This window comes from Rhinopithecus bieti, unplaced genomic scaffold (assembly GCF_001698545.2).
Source record: "Rhinopithecus bieti isolate Rb0 unplaced genomic scaffold, ASM169854v2 scaffold_21649, whole genome shotgun sequence".
In the NCBI taxonomy this organism is placed as follows: domain Eukaryota; kingdom Metazoa; phylum Chordata; class Mammalia; order Primates; family Cercopithecidae; genus Rhinopithecus; species Rhinopithecus bieti.
The window spans coordinates 5,758,695-5,777,439 of record NW_016811584.1 but is presented as its reverse complement, the minus strand read 5'-3'; the positions used below and the strand labels follow the sequence as shown (position 1 = coordinate 5,777,439).

The 18,745-nt window shown below is 35.5% G+C and overlaps 1 protein-coding gene and 1 pseudogene across 5 annotated transcripts in view; both read left to right on the top strand.

The window, feature by feature from the left end:
* Positions 1-18,745, top strand: part of FHIT (fragile histidine triad diadenosine triphosphatase) — a 1,104,604-nt gene that overhangs the window by 111,552 nt on the left and 974,307 nt on the right. The gene's annotated exons all lie outside the window — the stretch shown is intronic.
* LOC108543586 (peptidyl-prolyl cis-trans isomerase A pseudogene) lies at positions 11,865-13,805 on the top strand (annotated as a pseudogene).

Below are 18,745 nucleotides of genomic sequence, written 5' to 3'. Positions count from 1 at the left end.
CAAACAGAATGACGTTCAACAAATTAAGATGCAGAAGCTAATTGCAAAAATAAGGTTCATTTTTCAAGTTGTTTTTATGTCTCTTTCTGCCTAGAGCAAAGTCTTGCTCTATGTAACAATAACCCCTTGAAATGCCATTTAGATCAGAAGTGCTGATGCAGCACTAATGATTTTAGAGCAAATATGTTACTCTAATTTCCCCCATCTGCTATGAATAAAATAATATGTTTATGAAGTCTGGGAGAGTCATAGAGAAAATTGTTTTGTTGAAAAGTTGAAGATTTTTAAAATGTGTGCAGGTGTGGGGGAAAAATAATTTTTTTAAATTTTGTCAAGCATCTAAAATAATGGAAGCTTTATGGTAGCTCAGTGGAAATGTCATAAACTTTTTTGGCATAATTTTGATAAGACTTTAGGGGAGTAGTAAATGACTTGAAGACAAACCATCTAGGTTTCGTTGTGACACAGACCTGATGATTCAAATGAAAACATTTGCTTTGGTTTGTTTAGAAGTTCTAACTAGGGATGAGAACTGCTCTTATTCCCTTGAGTGAAGAATGGTTCTTTTTATTCTTGGAAGATTGTCGTCTTCTGATTCAATGCATATGTATTCATGTGGGAGGAAGATGGTATGTACCCTCCTAGCTTCTTGGTCAACTCTGCCAATCAACACTGGTATGGCTAGATGTTTTTAAAAAAATTGTTATAGCCATTCACTTTCAAATCTAAGAGAAATGATGATTCTTTAGAAATGTATATATACATTCAATATTATATTATTCCCATAGGCAAAATAAAAACATTTAATACCAATAATCATAGAAGAAAGTGGAAAATTATTAAAGATGTACCACTAGAAAAAAAGGCACCAGGCCCAGATAGTTTTACATGTAAATTAGGTATTTAAAAACAGGTACTTTAAAAGATTAAAAGATACTTGTAACATATGAAAGCTTTAAAAAACAGATATTCTGTATGGTTCTTAAACAATTCAAGACTATAGAGAAAATAGAATGGACTCGATTGTGCAAATCTAGCAAAATGTTATATCAAAACTTGAGATAAATAACACTAATGAGATATTTTATGCTAATTTCATTTTCATATGTGGAAGTATATAATTAAAAAATAGCAACATATCTATCTGCTTATGAAAACATAGGCTTCATTTCAAAAATTACAAACTGGTTCTGAATTGGAAATTTATCTATACTGTTAATTAAAAGATTAAAATGATGTGATTATACAACATATGCTTTGTGAATTTCCTAAAACTACCATAACAAATTACCAAACTGAGTGGCTTAAAATAACAGTCATTTATTGTCTGTCAGTTTTGAAAACTAGAGGTTCAAAATCAAGGTACCAGCAGGGACATCCTGCCTTTGAAGGCTCTAAGGGGTGGCCCTCCCTTGCCTTTTCCTACCTTCTAGTAGTTGCCAGCAGTCCTTGGCATTTCTTGGCATGCAGACACATTACTCCAGTCTCTGTCTCCTTTATCACATGGTATTCTCTCTGCATGTCTGACTGCATCTCTGGTTTTGCTTCTTATGAGGGCAACAGTCATTGGGTAGGGGCCGCTCTAATCCCTTATGACCTCTAATTACTGTAGTCTAACAAATTACATCTGCAAAGACCCAATTTCAAAATAAAGTCACTTGAGATTCCACATGACTATAAATTTATGGAGGACTCTATTCAACTCAGTATGCATACCAATAAGAAATGTGATAAAATGTATTAGAAATTTCTAGCAATACTCTAAATAAAATGGGCATGGAAGGAAGTTAAACACAATAAGGAATATTTATAAAGACCTATAATCAAACATTACATTAACTAGTAAAATATAAAAGTCACTCATATTAAATCAGGAAGAATACACAGGAATATTTTCTGTTAGCATTGTTACTTAGCACTGTGTTATGGTTTCTGCTTGTAATCAAAAAAATTAACCAAAAAAAAAAAGAAAAAATGAAACTCTCTTCTCTGTCATGTGATATGATTATATTCATAGAGAATTTATGACTGTTACGCAGTTACTAAGAAAACGTGTTAGCTGGATGATCACAGAGTAAATATATAAAAATCAAAGGTTTTCTTTATACTTTCAATAACTAGTTATCTAGAAATAGAAAAAAATTATTTTAGAAACAAAAAATATAAAATCCTTAGTAACAATTTAACAGAAAAGGTGAAAGGCCTATACAGAAAAAAGAAAAATGTTATGGAGATAAAACTTTCTGTCAAAAGAGTCATATTCATATTCCCTAATAGTTTTATTATTATAAAATGTCATTCATTCCTATAAAATAGATATATTAATATAATTTATCAGAATGGCAATAGGTTTCATTTTACTGTTTCTTCTACACATTAAAATGTCATGTAAAGTTACTGTTATTAAAATGGTATGTTGTTAGCCATGAGAACAATTTATAAATGAAACAGAAAAAGGAGAAACAGATCCAAATATATGAACTTAATATTCAGTAAAAGTGTCTTTTCAGCTGGATGCAGTAGCTCATGCCTGTAATCCCAGTACTTTGGGAGGCCAAGATGGGCAGATTGCTTGAGCCCAGGAGTTAGAGACTAGCCTGGGCAACACGGTGAAACCCCATCTGTATAAAATATACAAAAAATTAGCAAGGCTGGTGGCAAAACCACCTTTGCAAAAATTATAACTGAGAAAGTTATGACAGTGAAAGAGATCTGACCTTACTAATTCCATCTTGCTTCTAACCTCTACGCTGTCCTTGTTCATTCCTGGGTGTAGGCTGAACTAACTTTTGGGAGGAACTCAGTTTATAGTTTAACTTTGAAACAAAGATGATAACAGTCCTTTCCCAAAACAAACCCCCTTCCTGCCTGGGGACTAGACTGCCTTTGCAGGACTAGTAAATATTGCTAGCTACAATATTAGCAATTATGCTTTAGGAGTCATGCAGTTGGAGGCTGCAAGACTCTAAACCTCCCAAATCACTCCACAGGAAAACATCACTATTGCAAAGCCTAAGATCAGTCCTTGAGCTATTTTGCAGCCCTACACTCCATGGATCAGCTGGCACCACCTAGATGGATAAACTGGCTCATCTTGTCTTGTGGCCCCCACCCAGGAACTGACTCAGCATAAGAGGACAGCTTCAACTCCGCATGATTTCATCTCCCACCCAACTAATCAGCACTCCCAACTTTCCGACCCCCTATCTACTACATTATTCCTAAAAGTTTGAATCCCTGAGTTTTGGGGGAGACTGATTTGAGTAAGAGTAAAACTCCAGTCTCCCATGCAGTCTGCTCTGTGTGAATTAAACTCTTTCTCCATTGCAGTTCCCTGGTCTTGATAAATTGGCTCTGTCTAGGCAGTAGGTAAGGAGAACCCACTGGGCAATTACAGTGGCACATGCCTGTAGTCCCAGCTACTTGGGAGGCCGAGGTTGGAGGATTACCAGAGCCAGGAAAGTCGAGGATGTAGTGAGCCGAGATCTCTCCCCTGCACTCCAGCCTGGGAAACAAAGGGAGATCCTGTCTTAAACAACAACAACAACAACAAAAACGTGTCTTTTCAATTCAGTTGGGCAATGTATGTTTATCTAATAAAAGATGCTATGAAAATTGGTTTTTCATCAGTAAGTTGTAAATATTAGACCACTATTTTTTACCATAAAAATTTAAAAATTCAGATGAATTAAATATATGAATGTACATTAAACAATATAAATTTTAGAAGAATAAGAATTCTTACACACTGATGACATACAGTTATATATCATATTTGAGAAAAATGGCTAGGGATATTAGTTGGCAATTCACAGAGGGGAAATGTAAGTGACCAATAGACATGCAACTCTGCTCAATTTTACTAGTAGTTGTGGAAATAGAAATTGAAATCACAATGAGATAAATACTCTTCCAGTGAAGTAGTTGACAAAATTGGAAAATATTGATAGTATCCATGCTTGTTAAAGGTGCTTAGAAATGAAAGATTTTCATATATTGCTAAATCTGGATATATTTATCAAAATTAATGTTACACCTGCTCTTTGACCCTGCAACCTTAATTTTGGGAGTCAGTAATCTCTGATGTGAACATGTATATTTAAAGATGTTGGCTGCATTGTTAATAGTGGCAAAAAAAAAAAAAAATCAACCTAAATAACATTAACGTAATTAACATAAAGACAGCACATGAATAGTGAGATTGTTGAATATATTTATACTCTAACCATACCATGAAATACTATGGAAATAATAATAATAACTAAGTACATCTATATGTGATGTCCAGCATGTCCATGATATGGCAGCATCTAATCATTTGACTAATTGGAATGATATGAGACCACTGAAATTAGAAAGCAAAGAATGACTATATCAAAATCTGTTTGTATATACTAGTATGAAACTAGAAAAAGATGTAGAAGGATAAACAAGTAATTGTTTCTATTTTTTGTTTTGTTTTTGTTAGTTACCATGGGAAAATGGAATTGGAAATAGTGTGCTGGAATAGAGTATTGACTTATTTTATATACCACATACATACACATCTGTGTTTGTTGTTGTTGTTGTTGTTGTTGTTGTTGTTTTTGAGACAGAGTCTCACTCTGTTGCCCAGGCTGGAGTGCAGTGGCGTGATCTCGGCTCACTGCAACCTCTGCCTCCCAGGTTCAAGTGATTCTCCTGCCTCAGCCTCCTGAGAAGCTGGGATTACAAGCGTGCACCACCACGGCTGGCTACTTCTTTTGTATTTTTTCACCATGTTGGCCAGGCTGGTCTTGAACTCCTGACCTCAGGTGATCCACCCGCCTTGGCCTTTCAAAGTGTTGGGATTATAGGCGTGAGCCACTGCACCTGGCATATGTGTGTATTTTTGTATAATTGGTTATGCTGAGTATTATTTTTAAAATTAAAATGGTTATTATCTATAGCATTTTTCCTCGTGTGTGTATTTATCTTAAATCTTAATGGTGTTGTACTCTAAGATAATACTTTTATTTTATAGAAAAATGGGCCAAAATTCAAAATACTTTACAAATTACTATTTGAAAAGTATCTGAATAATGATTCACAAAGGAAGAGTTACAAAACACCAGTAACACTCTCAGCCCCATTAGTTATCAAAGCAATAATAATTAGAGCAATAATGACATTTTTGCTCACACCGACAAGCGTCCAAAAAATTGATATTTCTCAGTATTATACAGTAGAGGGAAACCTACCTACCGTGCTTAGTAAACTTTCTGAAAGGCAGATTGACAATATTAACCAAAAGGCCCTAGTAATGTTTATGCTTTCTGGTCCAGCTATACTATTTCTGGAAAGTAATACTAAGGAAATAACTGCAAAGATGTGTGTATGGATGCTCATTTCAGTTTTGTTTATAATAGTGAAAAAAGCTGTAAATCTATGTACTCATAAGTAGTTGGGTATTTAAATAAATTCACTTAAAAGTTATATTTTACAACGATACACACACACATAGATACCCATACAATATTTAAAAGGTGTAATGAAAACTTTTGCATGATGATACAGATTTTTATTTATGGCATAGAAAGATGTTCATAAAACAGTTGATTAGTTTTGTTACATAATATCATCTAATTTTGTGATACACTTATGTATTAAGATGAATGGCAGTATAAACACCAGACTGTTAAGAGTCTATTTCTCCGGGTGATGTGGTAATAGATTATTTTTTATATTTCTGTATTTTTTGAACTTTTGGAAATGTGCTTTATACACTTTTATCGAGAAAATACATGAAAATTTGTCCAAAATCCCAATTTTTAAAAAAGCACACAAAATACCATACTGGAAATGCTTTAAAAATTAAAAGGGACAGGGGAGCAATAAAACAATGTAAAATATATATAGACTCAGTGAAGAAAGCATGGCTTATTACTATTAATAGTCTTAATAGTGCAAGCTGTTAGTTGATAATCTAGGCCTATTGAGAGACCTGTTGGAAGGTTTGTTTTGAGCCCATTGTTAGCTTAAATATCTGACCTTTTCTATTTAGCTCCCCTGCCATAGATAGTTTAACAAAGGATTCTTCACTAATACATTTACTTTATGCCGTTTGTTTGGGGGTGAGGTTTGCAATTTTTCTCCAGGGAGTAAATTACTTCATGTAGCTTGTTCTCAAACACTTATCTCAGAAGCAGCACACCTTTCTGATAGAAGGCAAATGTCATGACTGAAGTTATGGGACAAAAGCCTGATTTATATTCCTGAAATGCCTCTTTTATGTTCTAGAAGCCAAATCTGCATTCTTTGGAGTGGTGTAGAATGTCAGTACAAATGCTCTATCTATGCTGAACCTGGAGAGGAGAAAAAGAGCCACACTCCACTTCTTTATTTAGAGTTTGCATTGAGAACAGCAAGCACTATTTGAAAGGTCATCCCATTTCGAGTAGCAGATGGATAGGAAAAAAAGACTCTGGCTTTTACAAATAATTTAATTGAATTCTCCTTGCCATTTCTGCAGGCAATTCAGGATATTTTTTAAAGCATTGATCCATAATTATCGTTCAGAGTGGTTAGCATTGTTAGACAGATGTGTAATTCTTGGTGTATATAAGGGAGCAATACAGCATCCATTTTACCTATTTGATTGTCTTTTCTTTTACTGTGTAAACAAATGCACATAAAAAAGACACATCATTGCTTTTAAAAAAAGAAGCAGATTAATTATTTTTCCAGATTTGTTTTTGACTTGAAACTCTCCTTTCTAAGGCGTGCTGTATTTATAATGGTAAGCTTCTTTGCCTTCCTATAAGTAAATTAGTTTGTGTCTAGGTAGCCTATTTATGTTTATAGTCCCTGGGCACAAGGGGTCACAGGAGGTCAGAACCATGAAACACAAATGTATCATATTAATAGAATATGAAATGAAATGACTGAGACTTTTAAGAATGCATTTTATCTGTGGCTTATTTTCCTGTCTTTTAATATATATATATTATTTGTAATCTAACCATGCTATTCTGATTGGTTTACAGTTGCCAGATACAATTAAGGATGCCCAGTTAAATCTGAATTTCAGAGAAAAAGAATGAACACCTTTTTGAGTATAAGTGTGTCTCATGTAATAGATTGGAGAGTCATTTCAGAATGGAACATACTATTTAAATAAACTTGTGAGACATAATTTGTACAGGAAAAGTTCATATGACATGCATGAACAGTTTAGTGAATAACTTTAAATAAACACCTATCTCAAGGTTCACCCAAGTCAATACATTGTATTTCTAGCACCCCCAGCAGTCCTCTGAAAATTCCCTGATCTGAACCCTCTCTCTGATCATATTAGAGGTAGTCACTCTCCTGTCCATTGACATATTCATTTTCCTTCATTAATTGATACCTTTATTACCAGCTTAGGTACTTGTAATCACTGTAAGTTTTGTATATTTTAAATTTTATATAAATTGAATTATACTGCATGTATTTTTAAAGATGGAATATTAATAATTCAACCCAATTTTGGGGAGAATACTAATAATAACTTTCCATCAAATTATAAAATCGATAACTTGAGTATACTTGAGTTTTCCATGTAGGAAAGATTAAAGGGTAACCCTTTAAAAGAAATCTTAATGAGTTCACTCATGTTGCTAGTGCCAAAAATGTTTGCTTTTTAAAAAATACTCTTCCCCTCAAAATGTTTGTTCTCTCACACATCATTGATTTTCCAGAACTTGGGGCCAGTCCAGTGATACTTTCACTGGATTTCTGTTGTGTTGATATCAGTGGAGTAAATCACATCTTCAACCTAAGGTCGTAATGTTTACGAGTAAATGGATAAAGAGTCTTTTGATTTATTATTCATGTAGATACCAATGCTCAGAATGACTAAGGTACATTCCCTTTTATGTCATAAATTTTATCTGGTGACATTTAAAAACTTTCTTCCGGAGCCCAGCCCTCTGATCCACAGACTCTTTCCTTTTGTGGATGGCACCATGTTCTGCTGTCCTCATTTCTCCTTTATTGCCTTAATGCTGAGAATGGCACATTTTTCCAAGTTACTTTGAAGAGCAACCATCACAAGAGCAAAAGTAATAAAAAGCAATTTAAAAACAGATTTCTGGATGTTCTAGGAAATAGGCAATTTTGCATGGCAAGCACTTGAACCCAGGGGTGATTTATTATTCATTTGACTGTAGTGAATATTCATGAATTTTGCATGTTAAATTAGAATTATTGAGATTTTTGTTTACCCTGAAGAAGTATGGGAAGTCATATATTTAAAATTTGAATGTACTGAAATTCACTTTTCAAAGTATGGAGAACTTTCTTTCTAGAAGGAACCTTAAAACTGATCTGGTTAAATCTGCTAGGGAATGTGTATAAAAACATTCAATGTTTTGTAAGACCTGTGCTGATATATTTTACATAAGGCTCATACATATAGAGCCATGGTTTCCTTCCTTCCTTCCTTCCTTCCTTCCTTCCTTCCTTCCTTTAAAGCAGCAGGACCCTTTACTCAAAGAAAATCTTGCTCAAAAGTTAAATATGTAAAAGATCTAGAATTACTTTGTTTGCATACAGAATGGGACTGGGCTGCACACTCTCCTTACCTCCATTCCTGTGTACAAAACCCTTGGTTTTCCATAATCACAGCTTTAAAACCATTCAGGTACAGCTAAATAATTTGTCAGACATGTACCAGATACTAGTCTAAACACTTAAGAAGTATTAACTCATTTAATTCTCACAATAACCCTCATAATGGTTATTATTACTTCCATTTTATAGGTGAGGGAAGTGAAGTACAAAGAAGTTAAATACGTTGCTCATGATTACAGCTTGTCAATGGCAGAGCCTCTACAATCTTGTCCCAGTGTCCCTGTTCTTACCCACAATGGTTTGCAGTCTCTCCTTAGCAGCAGTAGCAATTATGTTGAACTCTTGTTAGGGATTAGGTACTCTGCTACAAGCTTTACATGAATGATCACAGTTGATCCTCCCAAAGCAGCCAATGAGGTAACAGTATTATCCCCCAGTTTATAGATGTAGGAAATGAAGCATAAATAATTTACATAACATTTCTGCAAGAGGAAGACCAGCATCTGAACCCTCACATTTTGACTTTGGAGCCTGTTCTCTTAATCACTATTTCACAAGTTCCCATACAAATGAAAAATTCATGTATTTCTTTTTTTTTGTTTTTTTGAGACAGACTCACTCTGTCGCCCAGGCTGGAGTGCAGTGGCACAATCTTGGCTCACTGCAACCTCTGCCTCCTGGGTTTAAGTGATTCTCCTGCCTCAGCCTCCCAAGTAGCTGAGATTACAGGCATCTACCACCATACCTGGCTAAATTTTTGTATTTTTAGTAGAGATGGGCTTTCGCCATGTTGGCCAGGCTGGTCTCGAACTCCTGACCTTAGGTGATCCACCTGTCTTGACTTACCATAGTGCTGCGATTACAAGAGTGAGCCACAGCACCTGGTCTACCTTTATATATTTCTAAAGTGTTTTAATGGTTTTCTTTCTTTCTTTCTTTCTTTCTTTCTTTCTTTCTTTCATTCGTTCGTTTTTTTGTTCTTTCTTTTCTTTCTTCTTTCTTTCTTTCTTTCTTTTTCTCTTTCTTTCTTTCTTTTTCTTTCCTCTTTTTTTTCATGTCGCTTGACATTGGCTAGTAGTGCAAAGAGAGCATCGGGTTTTCTGAGGAGGCTAAACATAGTTCTGCCCAGCGGGATAATGCCCAGAGAAAACAGTAAAGGTCAGCATCTTACTGTTTCTTACCCATGCTTTTATGGTGTTCAAATTGCCTTTCTAGTCTTTCCCAAATTAACTGGTTTAATTTACTTAGTATTCTTTGCAGCTTTACTAATCAATGTCATCAAGTAATTATACTTATTTGACAAGGGCTAATGCTTCTTATCCTAGGTCAATCTACGTTTTGACTTAATCCTCCTGGGGATAAAAAGTCTTCATCCAGTTTGATGTTTGCAATGGTGAAAATGCTGGTTTCTGTTGCAGACAAATAGTAGAGGATGCCTCTATGTTTTGACTTAATCCTCCTGGGCATAAAAAGTCTTCATACAGTTTGATGTTTGCAATGGTGGAAATGCTGGTTCTGTTGCAGACTAATAGTAGAGGATGCCTTTTTCTATTCGGTGCTGGTCTAGCTAAAGAGCTATGCCACCAGAACAATTGTGTCCAGTGTGCAAGCCTAAAATGATTTTTGTAGGAGGACCAGTGAGAAGCCTGATGGTGTAATATATAGTACTTACAGAAGAATGAGTTTATGCTATTCACTAAACTATATTGTGCTTTGGGCCTTTATCTACTGTACAGAAAGTTTGCAGGATGAGATCTAGTGAAGAGTACTGGCTGCCCCAGGGCCTTCAGCACTGACAAGGCAGAAGGTGCTGCTGTGTTAACTCTCCAATTATGTTTTTCTTTTAGGAAAGTGTAGTCTACTCCTTAGACTTAATATGCCTTTTTCAATTCCCTCTTAATATTTACCCACGACTTTAGCCTCTTGAGTTAAATCTTGGGTAAACACAGGGATTTTCAGTGACTGGTAAGTAGAGAAATGTCTACTTGGTCGTATCAGAACATATAGACATCTTGCTTTTACTAGCATCCTATCTAGATAGAGAGAAACTTTAAAAAATATTGTCTTTGACTCCTTCCCCAAAGAAAATTAGTGCTATACAAAATTAAAATAGATAGGCCATAGTTATGCCTATTTAAAGAAAACATTTTTACAGTTAGAAAAATACGCCCACGTTATGAAGGTACAATTTCTTAAGTTTGCATTCACTCATGAAGGAGTGAGTTAGGAGGATCAGCACCTTATCCAAGAAGGGATTGAAGAATGAATGAAATTAAATTCATATTGAAGTAGTAGCCTCTATTATAACTGGTCAACTTTCTATAAAATTACTCAAGAAGATATATGTCAAAAGAAGTCACTGCCACTAAAATTTGTTTTATAGTCAAGCTAGTCTAGATTCCTGTAGAGAATTCTACTAATGAGATGTTTGGTGGAACTAGAATGAACAATTTCAACAGATGATTCCCTTGTGCTATGGCCGAACAGAGGGAAGGCCTTTAATCATTTGGCTGCTATCTTTCCCCTGCTTCAGAAACATGCAGACACTAATTAGAAAAGTGAACAAGAATTATCATACATGTAAGTACTTTTGTGAAGCATCACTTTTAATGAAGACATCTTTTGCATATGCATGTGAAGAATGCAAATAGTGGTTACTCAAATAAATGTTCATATATTAGTTTTCTGTGGCTGCTGTAATAAATTAACATGAACTTTGAGATCCAAAATGACATAGATTTATTATTTTACAGTTTGGGAGGTCAGAAGTCTGAAATGGATGGATACTAGTGGGCTAAGATGTTAGCCAGGCTGAATTCCTTTCTGAGGTCTCTAAGGGAAAATGTGTTTTCTTGTCCTTCCTGCCTTCCAGAAGCTACCTGCATTCCTTAGCTTGTGGCCCCCTTTCATCTTCAACATCAGCAATGGCCGGTCAACTCTTTTTCCTATTGCATTGCTTTGACTCTTCTACTTCTCTTTTTGAGATTTAATGACCATGATGATTACACTGGTCCCACCCCAGTACTGGAGGATAATCTCCCTGTTTCAAGGTCAGACGATTAACAACCTTAATTCCATCTACTACCTTAATTCTCCTTTGCCATGTAATCTAACATATTCACAGATTTTAGGGATTAGGATGTAGACACCTTTGGAAGGCCATTATCCTGCTTACTAAATAGGTCAGTAATATTTTCGGAAATATATTTGTCAGGATCTGTCACAGTTAAAGCACTATAGCTATGCTGAAACTACAAGGGCCTTGGGGATTGTTGTTTTTCGTAACACAGATGCAGCTAGTGATACAAGAAGAGTCTGTGCCAATCCCAACACGTACTAGCAGGTAGGTGGAAAACCTGCTAGAGGCTGGAAATTGGGATGTAAGTTTTGTAAACCAATATGTCATTTAGCTGTAAGAGATTTAAGTTTAAGTGACACATAAAGACAATCTTCATCTCTTTCTTGGCAAACACTGTCTCTTTCATGATAAACTAAAATGAAAAGAAATCATTATGGACAAGGAAAAGGGAACAGTATCTCAGAGTCTTAGAGTAAATGTTGACCTCCCAAGATGATATGCCACAGAAATACGAAGGGATTTTTAGAAGTTTGTCATCCTCAATAGTATCAGGAAATAGAAAGTGAAGTGAGAGAATAAGTTTAGATTATAAGAAAGTAGGATTATTTGGAAAAGGAGATGGATCAGTCAAGAAAATATTGTAAAAAGACCAGAATGACATAACACAATTAAAGTCTGTGTTGGAAGCTGAAAAGACAGCACTACTTAAAAAAAAAACTCATGGCCAAGTGTGGTACCTCAAGCCTGTAATCTCAGCACTTTGGGAGACAACGCAGGCAGATTGCTCAAGCCCAGGAGTTTCAGACCAGCCTGGGCAACATGAAAACCTAGTCACTACAAAAAATGCAAAAATTAGCCAGGCGTGGTGGCACACACCTGCAGTCCCAGCTACTTGGGAGGCTGAGGTGGGTGGATCACCTGAGCCTGGGGAGGTGGAGGCTGCAGTGAGCTGTGGCTGTGCCGTTGCACTCCAGCCTGGATGACAGAGTGAGACCCTGTCTCAAGAAAAAAAAAAAGAAGAAAAAAAAAATCAAGAGGGGAAAAAAATTGATAATTTCTGTTGAAATGAGCAGGTGCAATAAAAATTAAAATAACAAAAGAGAGGACTAAAAATATAGAAGATAGAGATCATAGACTTGAACACCCAGAACCAAACTGAGAATCACAGATGTTCTTGAGGCAGAAGCAATTAGAGCACAAAGAGTAAGGAAAGATTAATAAAAGCTCTTCTGAGCAAAAACAGAAAACAAAACCCAATACCAAAACACAAAAATTGAAGGGACTTTCCATACTCCAGGCAACATTAATGAAAAGAGTTTTATATCATTTCAGCATGGTAATTTTTTAAAGAATAAAGTAAAAAAATCCTTCACACACATAGGCAAACAAAACAGCCTTATAAAGGAGCGAAAAATCAGATTTTTTTTTTTTTTTTTGGTCACACTATATGGTACAAAATATTGCTATAATATATACAAAATTTGCTTAGAACAGTTAGGACTCTGGATAAACTGTAGCAATCTGTGTATTAACAGTCTCTCTAGGAGATTCTTATACATACCAACATTTAGGAAGCACTGACCGGGTAACTGAGAGAGGAACTGAAGTTAAGAATTCAGTAACAGAGGCTTCACAGATGCTGCTGCCGCTGGCAGCCCCGTATTACCAGCTATTGTCAACCCCACTGTGTTCTTCGACCTTGCTGTCAATGGCGAGCCCTTGGGCTGCGTCTCCTTTGCAGACAAGCTTCCAAAGACAGCAGAAAACTTTCGTACTCTGAGCACTGGAGAGAAAGGATTTGGTTATGAGGGTTCCTGCTTTCACAGAATGATTACTGGGTTTGCATGTCCGGGTGGTGACTTCATATGCCATACGGCACTGGTGGCAAGTCTGTCTACGGGGAGAAATTTGATGAGGAGAACTTCATCCTGAAGCATACAGGTCCTGGCATCTTGCCCATGGCAAATGCTGGACCCAACACAAATAGTTCCCAGTTTTTCATGTGCCCTGCCAAGACCGAGTGGTTGGATGGCAAGCAAGTGGTCTTTGGCGTGCTGAAGGCATGAATATTGTGGAGGCCATGGAGCACTTTGGGTCCGGGAATGGCAAGACCGGCAAGAAGATCACCATTGCTGACTGTGGACAGCTCTAATAAGTGTGACTTGTGTTTTATCTTAACCACCAGACCATTCTTTCTGTTGCTCAGGAGAGCATCCTCCACCCCATTTGTTCTCGGGATCCTAGAATCTTTGTGCTCTCACTGTGGTTCCCTTTGGGTTCCATGTTTTCCTTGTTTCCTTCCATACCCAGCTGGATTGCAGAGTTAAGTTTATGATTATGAAATAAAAACTAAATAACAGCCACAACAATAACAAAAGAATTCAGTAACAGAGAAGTGACTGATCTTTAATAATTAAACCAAGTTAACAAAAAGTGAGATTTAAGTGATTGTAGCTTTAATTATAATACTGAATGCAAATATGAAACTATGGTTTTGAAAGAGAAAATATATCACACAAAATAATATTTTAATAAGCATTAAATATTTAATACCTTAATATTTAACACTAAGCAATAAGAAACCCAGGATCATATTTACAAGGTGCAGAAATAAATTTGTGACAAATTCTCATTTTTCTAGGGGTAGACTCAAATATTCTAAGTATTTGAAAGTTTAAAAATATATTCGTTCAACAAATATTAATATTCTTTTTGATATACCAGGTACCACTGTTAGAAACAAAAGTAGGATGCATGACTTCCAAACTACTGGAGAGAGAAAAGAATGTGCAGCCTGATCTAAATCACCAAGTACTGTCGTCCCTTGGTATCTGTGAAGGATTGTTTCCAGGGTCCCCCACAGATACCAAAATTTGTGGATGCTCAAGTCCCTGGAATAAAATGGCATAATATTTGCATGTAACCTACAGACTACTTTAAATTATCTCTAGACTACTTATAATACCTAATGCAGTATAAATGCTATATAAATAGTTGTATTGTTTAGGGAATAATGATAATAAAAATGTCTATACATATTCAGCATAGATGCCATTTCTTTTTTTCCTGAGTGTATTAGTCCATTTTAATACTGCTGATAAAGACATACCTGAGACTGGGCAATTTACAAAGAAAGAGGTTTATTGAATTTATTGAACTTACAGTTCCACACGGCTGGGGAGGCCTCACAATCATGGCAGAAGGTGAAAGGCAAGGAGTAGCAAGTCACATCTTATCTGGATGGCAACAGGCAAAAAGAGAGAGCTTGTGCAGGGAAACTCTTGTTCTTAAAACCATCAGATCTTGTGAGACTTATTCACTATCAGGAGAATAGCATGGGAAAGACATGCCCCCATTATTCAGTTATCTTCCACCAAGTCCCTCCCACAACACAAGGGAATTATGGGAGCTACAAGATGAGATTTGGGTGGGGTCACAGAGCCAAACCGTATCACTGAGTATTTTCAATCCATGGTTGATTGAATCCACGGATGTGGAACCCACAGACAAGGAAGGCCAGTAGTATATAAAACAAAGAAAAAAAATAAAGTATAATCTACATGAAATAAGATTACAGTGTTGCAAACATATCATTTATGGCAATAAAAATAAATAGTGTAAAGTCCCCCAGTGGAAGAAAATCAAATAATTTGACCATGACTGGACACGGTGGCTTACGCCTTTAATCCCAGCACTTTGGGTGGCTGAGGTGGGTGGATCACCTGGGGTCAGGAGTTTGAGACCAGCCTGGCCAATATGGTAAAACCCCACCTCTACTAAAAATACAAAAATTAGCCTGGCCTTGTAGCGAGTGCCTATAATCCCAGCTGCTCAGGAGGCTGAGGCAGGAGAATTGTTTGAACCCAGGAGGCGGAGGGTGCAGTGAGCTGAGATCATGCCATTGCACTCCAGCCAGTGCAGTAAGAGTGAAACTCTGTCTAAATATACATATATATGTGTGTGTGTATATATATATGTGTGTGTATATATATGTGTGTATACATATATATATGTATATACACACACACATACATATATATATATAAAATTTGTCAGAATAGTCTATCTGAATATTGATGTTCAGCAAGGGCACATTATATATTTGTAATAAGCCATTGTCTTAGTATTATCATCCTTTGGTTAAGTCTTGCCACTGCCATGTATTACCTGAATGACCTTGGGAAAGGCATCTAACCTATCTGGCTTTGAATTTCCTTATGCATAACATAGGAATGACATTCCCCCTGCACCTTATATATTGAAAAGAACAAATATAAATGTGAAAGCATTGTGTAAAGCTGAATCTCATTATTAAATGTTTATTAAACTAGTCTATTAAAATACAACAACTGTACATTCAGTTAAAAAGCATTATCTAACTGTAAGTTACTAAGAAGAAATATACCTAAAACAAAGTAACTCATTAGATTAAAAAAGAAAGAACAATAGGATGGACAAGATTTCTTAGGCAAAAGCAAAATAAAACAGAAAGTAATCTTGGCAATATTTAGACAAAATAGAATCAAAGGCTATAAAAATATTAAATGCAGTCAAGGAGGTTATATTTTCTTTAAGACAGACTTCACAATGAAGATAAGGCAGTTCTGAATTTTTATTGATGTGGTAACAGCCTCAAAACATATGAAACAAAGACTGTTTGAAATATAAGGAAAAATTGATGGAAGTAGAATTGTTCTATGACACTTTAATAGACTTTTATTGATCTTTCATGGGTCAAATAAACAGAATAGATAGAGTATTTTAATAATCTAACAAAGCTGATTTAATAAATATTTATTGAACTTTGTTCTCTAGAAATAAGTAATACAGTTTTTTAAGGAGCCATGAAGCATTTAGAAAAAAATTGATAATCTATTGTACCTCAAAGAAGCCATATTAAATTATGAAATATAAAGTGTTAACAGGCTCCATGCTCTGCCTACACTGAAATAGAACTAGACATTAATAGCAAAAGTTTCAATGCAGAAATCAGTAGCTTGGAAAACAGAAATAACAATAACAAAAAACAATTTTTTTTCTAAAATCTCTAGATTCAAATAGGAAAGGAAACTATATAATAAACTGTTAGGAGAGTAAGAACTCTATGTATCAATATTTTAAATGGCTAAAGCTGTATTTAGCAGAAAATGAATAGCCCTGAGAACTTTCATTATTAAAAGAGAGTAATAAAATCAATCTGTGGAAAATAAAACTAATGAATTAATAAATATAGACTCCTTTTTTCTGTTAAATAAAACCAACAAGCAAATCATATTTATTTAATGAGCTAGGAATAGGAGGAGCTTACCCAGCATAATACAAGGTATCTACCGGAAACCTGTAGCAAGGTATGTTATTTAACGTTAACATTGTAAATATTACTTTTACTGCCACAAATGAGATGAGTGTGCTTGTGATTTCTGTAAAAGTTAAATCCCAAAGAACAATATCTGCTTCCCATATAGTCCGTAAACCCTCACAAAACACAAACAGCAGCAACAACAAAACTCCCTGAAGGGTCTGAAGAATGAACAAAGGCTGTAGATTCTGGAAGGGGGTTGAAGACACATGGAAGAAGTATAGGTTAAATTTCTTATGACTATCATGCTGAGGTCAAGCCACAGGTAGGGCCACACAGCATGGCTGAAACTCCTGCAGGAAGCTCAGTCTTTCTGGCCTTATGAACCAGAGGACAGAATTTGGAGCAACCCCAGCTACTGGAAAGTGATGAGGGAGTGTCATTAAAAATAGGACCAGAAAAGGAGTGTTACAAATTTTTGGTGTAAATTCTGCTTAAATCTCTGGCTGACTTTTGGAACATACATACACAGGCAGACCAAAGCAGTCAGTGAATTTGATAATATCAATATAGATTTTCTCTATGAAGAACAGAGATTGTATTTTTAAAAAGGATAAAACAACAACAACAACCACCACCACCACCACCACCACCAGAGCCTTAGGTTCCTATGGGATAATTCGTTTAATGTATGAGTAATTGGTGCCCCAGAAGAAAAGGAGATAGAGAATGGGTCAAGAAATATTAGGTTGGTGCAAAAGTAATCGTGGTTTTGCAATTACTTTTCATTACAAAACCCACAATTACTTTTTTGCCAACCTAATATTTGAAGAAATAGTGGCCCCATACTTCCCAAAATTTGTGAGAGATAAATGTACATATTCAAGATGCTGAGGCACATTGTAATCAAATTGCTGAAAACCCAAGACACTATCTTGAAGATAGCCAGAGAAAAACAACACAGTATATACAGGGGAACTACATTGCTAAATACTGCCAACCTACCTTCAAAAACTATGAAAGCAAGAAGATAATGAAATAATATCTTTAATGTGCTGAAAGGAGATGAGACTATCAATCCAGAAGTCCATATCCAAAGATACTCGTACTTCAGGAAAGGAGTCAAAATAAAATTGCATTCAGATAAACAAAAACAGAATATTTATTGCCAGCAGACCAACTTACACTATAAGAAATGCTTTGTTCTTTGGGATGGCAAGAAAAAATAGATGAAAACTCAGATCCTTGTGTAAAAATAAAGAAACAAATAATAAATAGTAAGGTAAATATAAAATCCATTTTCCTCTTAATGTTTTAAGAATATATAAGTTTGAGTAAAAACTATAGCATCATTTTGTGGGATTTGTGATACAGGTAGATGTAATTTCAATGACAACTTGAATTTAGAGGGAGTTTGTAAATAGATCCATACATGTACGAGGTTTCCATATTGTATGTAAATAGTATAATACTAACTCTAGGTAGACTGTAAAAAGAGAGGTTGGATTGAATTCCTGGTAATGTGTGTATAAATGGAATGATTACTGATTCTCAGAATGAAGAGAAGTGTGCAGAATGGAACTTTGCAAACCCTTGCTGGCCCATATATCACAAGGTGGAGATGTCACCATTTTCTATATGGCTCCAGATCAAACAATCTCTTGACAAAAAGCAAGCTGGCTTCGAGTAACCTTCAAACTGAGCATACCAGGCCAATCCAGAAGACATAGCATGGTTGCTTTCTTTCTCCTATCCATTTTAATGTCTTTTTTTTTTTTTTTTTTTTTTTTTTT